Source organism: Chrysochloris asiatica, unplaced genomic scaffold (genome assembly GCF_000296735.1).
Source record: "Chrysochloris asiatica unplaced genomic scaffold, ChrAsi1.0 scaffold00051, whole genome shotgun sequence".
In the NCBI taxonomy this organism is placed as follows: Eukaryota; Metazoa; Chordata; class Mammalia; order Afrosoricida; family Chrysochloridae; genus Chrysochloris; species Chrysochloris asiatica.
Genome location: NW_006408569.1, coordinates 3,777,038 through 3,787,142, shown reverse-complemented (window position 1 = coordinate 3,787,142; position 10,105 = coordinate 3,777,038).

Sequence of the window (10,105 nt, the reverse complement as noted above, 5' to 3'; positions counted from 1 at the left end):
GTGCTCCTTGGAGGCCAGGATGGCCAGACTTCATCTCTCATACTTCGGACATATTGTCAGGAGGGACCAGTCGCTGGAGAAGGTTATCATGTTTTGTAAGGTGGAGGGTCAGAGAAGAAGAGGAAGACCCCGAGCGAGATGGATTGGCCAAGTGGCAGCATCAATGGGCTCAAGTTTGGGAACAATTGTGTGGTTGGCCTAGGATCGGGCGGTGTTTCGTTGTGTTGTGCATAGGGTCGCTATGAGTCGGTACCGACTCAATGGCACCTAACAACAACATATATACTTCAGTTACGTTGTTTATTCCTCAGGTTGTACAACCATTCTCTGTATCCTTTTCCAAATGATTCCACCATCATTATGAGAAACTCACTTATCCCTAACCTTCTCTTCTAATCTCTTAAATTTCTGTTATCAATTTTATCTTGCACTGATAATTATTTAAAAGCACAATCCTCAATGCAGCTATTCTTATTCAATTAAACTATTGTTTTGGTTTAAAGATCTCTTCAGGGAATATTTGTGGTGTAAGATTTAAAGTTCAAAGTTTATCTCAGAGAAATAGGGGTGGGGGTCATTCAGGCTCAGTACCTCCAGAAAGTCTGGATTCCATGAGGATTAGAAATTCTCTTCCACATTTTTTTCCTTTTTTGGCCAGTATTCTTCTATAGATTCTTTGATCAAAATGTTTAGCAATCGTAGCCAGGCACCAATCAGTTCTTCTGGTGTAGGAGGCAGTTGTTCATGGAGGCAAGTAGTCACATGTTTCATACAGTACTCCGATTACTGAGTCGATTTCTTCCTCTGTTGCTCTAGGTGACGCAATTGTTGTACCTTGGATGGCTGCTTGCAAGCATTTAGTACTCCAGGTACAACTTTTAAGACCTCAGGAAGCAGAACATAACACTAAGCACATTATTAGACCAATTGACTGGCATGTCTTCTGAAACCAAGCCCCTAAGTCTTCAAACCTGGAAAACAAATCCAATGAGATGTTTGGTTGTAAATAAGCCACCTCAGCATTTGGTCTTATTTGTTGTTTCATATATATATATGTTGTTGTTATGTGCCTTGGAGTCGATTCTAACTCATAGCGACCCTGTACAGGGTTTTCCGAGGCTGTAAATCTTTAAGGGAGCAGAAAGCCTCATCTTTCTCCCGCAGAACAGCTGGAAATTTCGAACTGCTGACCTTGAGGTTAGCAGCCTTATTCATAACCACTACGCTACCAGAGCTCTCTCTATATATATCTATATCTATATCTATATCTATATCTATATCTATATCTATATCTATATCTATATCTATATCTATATCTATATCTATATCTATATCTATATACATATATAGCACAACATTTACCAATTCAGACTTTGTAAAGCATACAATTGCTACCTATATATTTACCACAATTTTAAAAAAAGTAGAAGAAGGATCACCAAGAAGTCCAGCCTCCATTGGGATCCCAACATGTACATTTCTTTCAGATTCCCAGGAGATGCTGGTTCTGCTAGGTCAGGGAAGTGTTGTCTTGAGGCTGTAGACAGCAATTGCCAAGAAGTGTAGAGAGGGCTCAGCTGAGATTGAATACCAATCCAGAAATTTTTCAAAATTTTCTCAAGTAGCTTTCTGAAGCCCAGTTGTAGAGAACCAAAAGACAGCTAGTTGGATTGGTGGAAGTATGCTGAGTTGCCAATGGCAAGCAGATTAAATGGAGTAATAGTAGCTAGCATGGAAGGCACCTAGTTGGTGCTCAATAAATAGTTGCTTTTCTGTGTGCCAAGCAAAGCTTTTGTCAGACTCTGCTGCCCCCTCCAGGACTGGCTTCGACATGTTATATTCTTCCCTTGTCTTAGTCACTGAGATCATATCAACACTCAGAAAACCGCAGTTGCCGAGTGGATTTTAGAGACCCCACAGGACGAAGCAACACTGTTCTATAGGGTTTCTGAGAAGGCGAACCTTTATGGGGCAGACAGCCTCATCTTTCTCCTGCAGAGTAGCTAGTGGGTTTGAACTACTGATCTTGTGGTTAACAACAGAATGCTTAACCCATAGAGCCACCAGGCTTCCTTGCAGGCTCTAAAGTGTCATTGTAGACAAGTGAGTCTTCAGATATTGCCATATAAGTCACAGTGTTTTAGTTCACCCCTATGAATAAAAACTCCCATATTAAACTGAGTAGGCAACTGTTGCCTTCTGAATGCCCTATTGCCGTCTTTACAAGTATTTGTATAATGCCCCCAACATAGTGAAATAAAAAAGCTGAATAGAAGCTTTGAATGGTAGCTCAAGAAGATAAAGTAAAGTACTTTGAAATGTGCAAAGACCTGGAGTTAGAAAACCAGAAGGGAAGAACACGCTCAGCACTTCTAAAGATGAAAGAACTGAAGAAAAAAATTAAAACCTCAGGTTTCAGTATGGAGTTCTGGTGTAGCACTGCAGGTTAATGAGTTGGACTGCAAAGTCGGTTTGAAGCACAAGGTTGGCAGTTCAAGCTCACCAGCCGCTCCTTGGAAACCCTGTACAGGGTTGCTGTGAGTCAGAACCGACCTGATGGCACTTACCAAGAACAGAATGAATTACATATTTAATGACACAAGAAGTATCAAAAAGATGGAAGGAATACACAAGAGTCACTGTACACAAAACAATTGGTTGATGTTCAGTCATTCCAAGAGATACCATCCAATCAAGAGTAGATGGTATTCAAGGCAGAAGTCCAAGCTGCACTGAAGGCATCAGTGAAAAACAAGGCTCCAGGAATAAATGGAATACAAATGGAAACACTTCAACAAACTGATGCAGCACTGGGAGGCACTCACTTGTGTATGTCAAGAAATTTGGAAGTCAGTTACCTGACTATCTTTGTCACATTTGTGCCCATTCCAAACAAAAATGATCCAACAGAATGAGGAAATCAGAACAATATCATTAATATCATATGCAAGTAAAATGTTGCTGAAGATAATTTAAAAATGATTACAGTAGTACATCGGCGGGGAGCTGCCAGAAATTCAAGCCAGATTCAGAAGACTTTGAAGGAGGTATATCATTGCTGATATCAGATGGATCTTGGCTCAAAGCAGAGACTACCAGAAAGATGTTTACTTGTGCTTTATTGACTATGCAAAGGCATTCAACCTGTGTGGGTCATAACAAACTCTGGATAACATTGCAAAGAATGGAAATTCCAGAACACTTAATTGTACTCATGAGAAACATGTACACAGACCAAGAGACAGTCATTAGAAGAGAACAAGGGCATACTGAATGGTATGGTGTATCAGGAAAAGTGTGCACCAAGGTAGTATCCTTTCACCATACTTATTCAAAATGTATACTAAGCAGATAACCTGAGAAGCTGGATTATGTGAAGAAGACGTGGCATCAGAATTGGAGGAAGACTCATTAACAACCTGTGATATGAAGATGACACAACCTTACTTGCTGGAACTAAAGAGGACTTGAAATACTTACTGATGCACCTCAATGTAAAGAAATGGAAATCCTCACAAATGGACCAATGAATAACATAGTGATATGCGGAGAAAAGAGTCCTGGTGTGGTACTGTTCGAACCACAGCTGCTCTTTGGAAACCCTATACAGGGTCATCATGAGTTGGAAGAGATTCCACAGCACTGAACAACAACAATATATGGAGAAATGATTGAAGTTGTCTAAGACTTCATTTTGTTTGGATCCACAGTCAGTGCTCATGGAAGCCACAGTCAAGAAATCAAACGATGTATTTGCATTAGGGAAGTCTATTGCAAAAAGTGTTAAAGATCAAAGATGTCAGTTTGAATATTAAGGTGGGCCTGATCCAAGCCATGGCATTTTCCATCACATCATATGCATGTGAAAGTTGGAAAATGACTAAGAAAGACCATAGAAGGAAGAATTGACATATTTGAATTATGTTGTTGGCAAAGAATATTAAAAGTACCATGGACTGTCAGAAGAATCCACAAATCTATATTGGAAGAAGTATAGACAAAATGTTCCTTATAGGCAAGGAGGGCCAGACTTGTTCTTTGTACTTTGGACATGTTGTCAGGAGGGACCAGTCCCTGGAAAAAGAACTTATGCTTGGTAATGTTGTGGATCAATGAAAAGGAGTAAGAAGAGCCCCAGTAACGTGGACTGACATGGTGGCAGTAACAATGGGCTCAAACATAACATTCGTGAGGATGGAGCAGGACTGGGCAGTGTTTCATTCCATTGGGCATAGGGTTGCTGAGTCGGAACTGAGTAGATGACACCTAACAACAACAATACCAATTAAATCTTGTTGCCTTGTGTCCGCAATGGCAGAAATTATGGCACACTTCCATTTACCTCACATGAAACACTGATGTCATACCATATGGGGTTTCTGACCCATTTCTAGTCCCACCATTGAGCAAGCTGGCTCTAGGTTAACACCCACAGCAGAGGCTATCCTTCCAACCAGATCTTATTGGGATGGTCAAGGAAACCAGATCACATAAAGATCACTCATTAGATCATGTATTTAACTGTTATTATATTGATGTACAAATGTACCTTATATTTTCCAGTTGTCATTCAAGAATGGATTGTATTCATATAGAGAGAGAATGCCGAATTCTTGGATTCAGTAGCATTTTGGGTGAAAGTTTACACAGCAAGTTAGGCTCCCATTTGACAATGTCTGCAGAAATGGATTAATATTAGTTCATTATTTTTCAATGTGTCAGTATTCTCTTTAATTGTGTTCTGGTTGTTCCATTCCTGGCACTCTAGTTTCCCTGACCTCTTATCTTCCACCCAGGCAATGACAGCACCTGCTCCCCAAATCACATTGAACTCCCCCCCCCCTTCTTGTGCATTGCCAGCCATCCCTCCCCTCCCCTCACTCCATTCACATTGAACTTTCAATGCAAGGGAATGCTAATCTTCTCTGTAGTATTCAAATTTTAGCCTTGTGCTACTGGACTGAGCACAAACTTTATTTCATGCTCAGAGGTTGGCTATGTCCTACAGATAGAAAGGGGAAACCAGTCTCCCGCTCACCAACGTCATTTATGCCACGTATCCAACTGGCAAAGATCCATCAAATTCCTCCACTAAAGGAGCTCCTCGAAAATAAAAATCTTAGCCATCAAGGTCTCTCAAACGGCACTGTGTAAGAGTGGCTACAACATGTCTAGGGGTGATTGTGGGCTAACAATAGCTGAAGACCAAGAACATCTCTGAAGGACTTCTCCAATGACTTCTAACTATTAACTTGGAAGATATCCAGGATAATATGAGTAAAACTTAAGATTTTTGTGGAGAACAAAGAGGAGCATTCAGTTACTTTCTAAAAAGCATGCATATAGACTTGTGAACACAGTATGTTTTAGAAGCAGCTGTCACTGATATCACACCTGCTGCTTAGCTGCCTGCAGGGACTGCCCTCCAAATAACCCTGGGTAGATTGTTGAGCTTCTAATTACACCCTGTGAACCAGAGTCCCAGAAATCACATTATGAAAAGTCCTTCCTCAAATTACACCATTTACAGATGCAATGGAAGCCATTGACAGTTTGGTTATATGTAGGCCCAACCAATATGGCCACTTTAACTGAGACAGTTTGTAATTGAAGTTATCTCCTCAGGAATTTGCTATGGAGTTGCTAAGGGAGATCAGTTTCCCAGAGCTAACGGGAACTCTGCTGGTGTAACTTGAGTTGAGGTGCATGACAGCTTGTAGTCTACCAAAAGTAAGGGAAAGCATGCTGAACAGAATAAAAGCAGCTGTGAAGTTCCCAAACATGGGGTCTACCACATCTGGCACTGACTGGACTTCAAATTATCTGGAAGTTTTCCAGGCTGCTGTCTTTTGATTTCCTGGTCACAAGTGTTGAGCTGCTTGGAAATGGTTCTTCCAATCTTTAGCTACCACAATTGTCATTCGTATACAGGGTGGTTGATTTCTGATGGAAATAATGGCAGCTTCTTCAAAACATGAACATATAGGCCAACTTCTCTAATGTTCTTCCTGCAAAAGGATTGCCAACATTTCTGTTAGAGACATCTTTAGCTATTTTGTATATAAGACGGGTTATGGTGAGCAAGCTTGGAGGAAAAAGTAAGCCAGCTCTAACTACGGGAATATCTTGACCTTGACAAAAGTTTTGCCTTTCATTGGAAGGTTGGTGAGGCAAGGTGTCAGAATGAATGACTTAAACATGAATTTGAGCATGTTCTTGAGGATGGTAGTGTTAGGAGCATGACTACCATTCTGAAAAATGAAAATACACAAAATAAATCATCAAAATATATTTGTATATATCAGTAATATATGAAATAAGCAGAGTAAATCATCAGAATATATTTGTATGTATCAGTGATTTTTGTAACTCAGTTACCAGACTCCTAACGATCCCAGAAAGCTAAGGAGGGTCCTTTTAGGAAAAAGGGATAAAGGGAAACCAAAGTAGGAAGTGCTCAAAGTAACAGATATGATATTCTCTAGAGCTATGTTCTAGGAGCCTCAGTGGTACAATGTTTAAACACTCTACTGATAACCAAAAGGTTGGTAGTTTGAACACACTCAGTGGCTCTACAGGAGAAAGACTTGGTGATCTGCTCCCATGAAGACTGCAGCCTAGGAAACCCTACTGGGCAGTTTTTCTTCTCATATGAAATTGCCATGAGTTAGAATCCACTCAGTGACACACAGCAAGAGTCATGTTGTCCAATATGGTAGCTGTTAGCCACATACAGCTATTTAAAATTTAATTAATTAATATTAAATATAGTTAAAACATCAGTTTCTCGGTCATACTAGCCACAATTCAAGTACTCGATAGCAGTACGTCGCTATTGTTGTTGTTAGGTGCTGTCAAGTTAGCACAACAGCACAACAAAATGAAACACTGCCCGATTCTATGCCAGCCTAACAATTTTTGCTATGCTTGAGCCTATTGCTACTGTCCCTGTGCCAATCAATCTAATTAGAGTCTTCCTTTTTTTCGCTGACCCTTCACTTTACCTAGCCTGATATCCTTCTCCAGGGACTGGTCCCCTCCTGACAATATGTCTGAAGTATGAGAGACAAAATCTGGCCATCCTGGCTTCTAAGGGGCATTCTTGCTGTACATCTTCCAATGCAGATTTGTTTGTTTTTCTGGCATTCCATGGTACTTTTAATATTCTTTGCCAACAACAGAATTCAAATGCATCAATTCTTCTATGGTCCTCCTTAGTCATTTTCCAACTTTCACATACATATGAGGCTATTGAAAATACCATGGCTTGGGTCAGGTGCACCTTAGTCCTCGAACTGACATCTTTTCTCTTGAACACTAAAGAGGTCTTATGCAGCAGATGTTCCTATTACAATACGTCATTTGATTCCTTGACTGCTGTTTCCATGAGTGTTGATCTTTGACAACATCAATCTTTTATCTATTAATTATGATGTTATTTATTGGTCCAGTAGTGACATTTTTGTTTTGTTTTCTTTACATTGGTGTACAACACATACTGAAGGCTGTAGTCTTTGACCTTCCTCAGTAAGCATTTTAAGTCCTCTTTGCTTTCAGCAAACAAGGTTGCATCATCTGCATATCACAGGTTGTTAATTAGTCTTCCTCCAATTCTGATGCCATGTTCTTTATATAATCCAGGTTTTCTGATTATTTGTTCCACATATAAATTGAATAAGTATGGTGAAAAACACAACCCTGGCACATACCTTTCCTAATTTTAAACTATTTAGTTTAAGCCATTGTGGTTTGTTGTTGTTGTTAAGTACCGTTGAGTTGATCCCAATTCAAAACAGCCCTGTATAGTTATTATATTTGGACAGCACAGCTATAGAAAATTTTCATAACCTCAGAAAATTCTATTTGACAGTGCTGCTACAGAGTTTTAGCTTTCCTTTAATGTGTAGAGTCCTGGTGTGGTGCTTTAAGATAAGCACTGGACTGTTAACCACAAGGTTGGTGGTTGAAACCCACCAGCCAGCCATTGGAAACCCTTTGCAGGGTTGCTAAGAGTCAGAACCAATTCAACAGCACTTAACAACAACAACATAATATGTTTATATACCACTGTTTTCTCTAGGCTCTGCCAACTTGGTTACTTTCACCCAGGAATGTTCCCTTCTACTGTCCTTCTAACTTGACACATGCTTCTATAAGCTAAGTCTATATTGGATGGCTCAAAATAATTCCTGTAATTACACCACTAGTGTAGCATAGTTTCAAGACCAATCCTGAGTGAACAGTGGACACTTGAACAGAAGTTGACAACTAACCTAAAGACTGGTGGTTCAAACTCACCCAGTGGTACAGCAGAAGAAAAGTCCTGGTGATCTGTTTCCATTCAGATTACAGCCAGGAAAACCCTATGAATCAGATCTACTTTGTAATAAATGGGGTCATAATGAGTCCAAATCTACTTGATGGCAACTACAATAACAACTGATGGTCACCTTTTCCACTGGAGGAAGTAAAACAGGTCGATGCTAAGGTCATATTTTCCTCTCAATGTGGCCATGAATTCTATATAATTTCCACATACACAAAAGATACTGCTAACTAAGAGTCCATCAAAGGAAGAATGGATAAGCAAACTTTGGTACATACACACTATAGACTATTATGCTACCTTGAAGAATAACGAGGAAGCTGCAAGCCACCGCATAACATGGATGAACCTGGAGGACATTATGCTGAGTGAAATTAGTCAGTCACAAAAGATCAAATATTGCATAAAACCATTATTGTAAAAGCTTAAGAAAAGATACCATACTAAAAGGGGGAAAAATCTTTGTTGATAACCGGAGGAGGTGTATCTGGGGTTTTGGGAGGTGGTGGAGGGAGGGCACAGTAGAACACAGGGTAGGGGGTAGATACATCAAAGTCCAGGTGTTGGAGAGGGCAATACACAAATAGGGGGAGGGGGTGGAAGAACAAGGTAGATAGGGGAACACTGAGACAGGTTTGCATGGGCTAAATGGGACAGAGTTAAATAGTGATGCATGTTGAACCTTAGAACAACAGGGCTCTGTGATACAGGGATCTAGGCATAGTCTGAAGAAGGGAAATAATGCTAAGATGCTTGACTGTCTTATGAATATTGGTTTCCCTTGCCTACTATTGTAAAATAGACACTTGAGTGGCATAGAAAGGAATGTCAGGAAACATGATTACAGAAAGCTTGTAAGTCCGTCTTCAGCCCATAACTGATTGGAATACCTAAAAGGGGTTCTAGAACTTGCCCAGTGAAATAGACCCCTTTCAGAGCTTATACAGTGTATAGGAACTTAGGTGGAATCCTGAGGCCTATCCAGAACATTTTGAGATGGGACATTCCCTCTAGAAAAGACAAGCAGACCAGCTTGGAACAGCTAGAGCAACAGAAGATACATCTTCAAAGAAAGATCAGCAGGAAAAATCCAAAACCAAAATGGCAGTATGATTGGCTACTACAAGAACAAGCAAGTTGTTTGCCAGGAAGCCATCAAGGCAAGTAATCAACTCCCTTCAAGACAAATCACTCTTCAAGACTGAAAATCAAGGGGAACATATGAGCAGGCATGTAAGCTTGCTGGAGATCATGCTGGTCTAGTGGAAGAGGGGGAAAGGCAGCAATGAAGAAATGGGCTGAGTTCAATGTGTTCCATAGACTCTTGTTGACCTGGGGATGAAAGAGAGAAGAGGAAATGCTGGTTGGTCCAAAGTGTGATGAGACCTGGGGATACCTGAGCCCATGGACAAGGACATAGCCACAGAGGGCTAGAGCTGAGAGTGAAGCATCCAGGTGATATGAAGTGAGGGAAGATGTACACGAGTGCTCAGACTTCAGATAGTACCCATTTGACCAAGCCTCGATGGCTTGATAATCAGAACTCGACTAGAAAAGATTTTAAAAATTGTTTTGATAAAGGAAACAAGTGTAAATTGCTACAATTGATGAACTTGACCTATGTGTAGGGATGTAGTAGTTCAAAATACCAACTGAGCGGGAAGGAGTCTTCACATCAAGTATCAACCCTATCCCCTCTGTATACAGGATAGATAGGGGCGGGAAACCTAGACAATGGCTACCTAACATGAGTGGGCGGTAAAGGCACAAACCGACTGG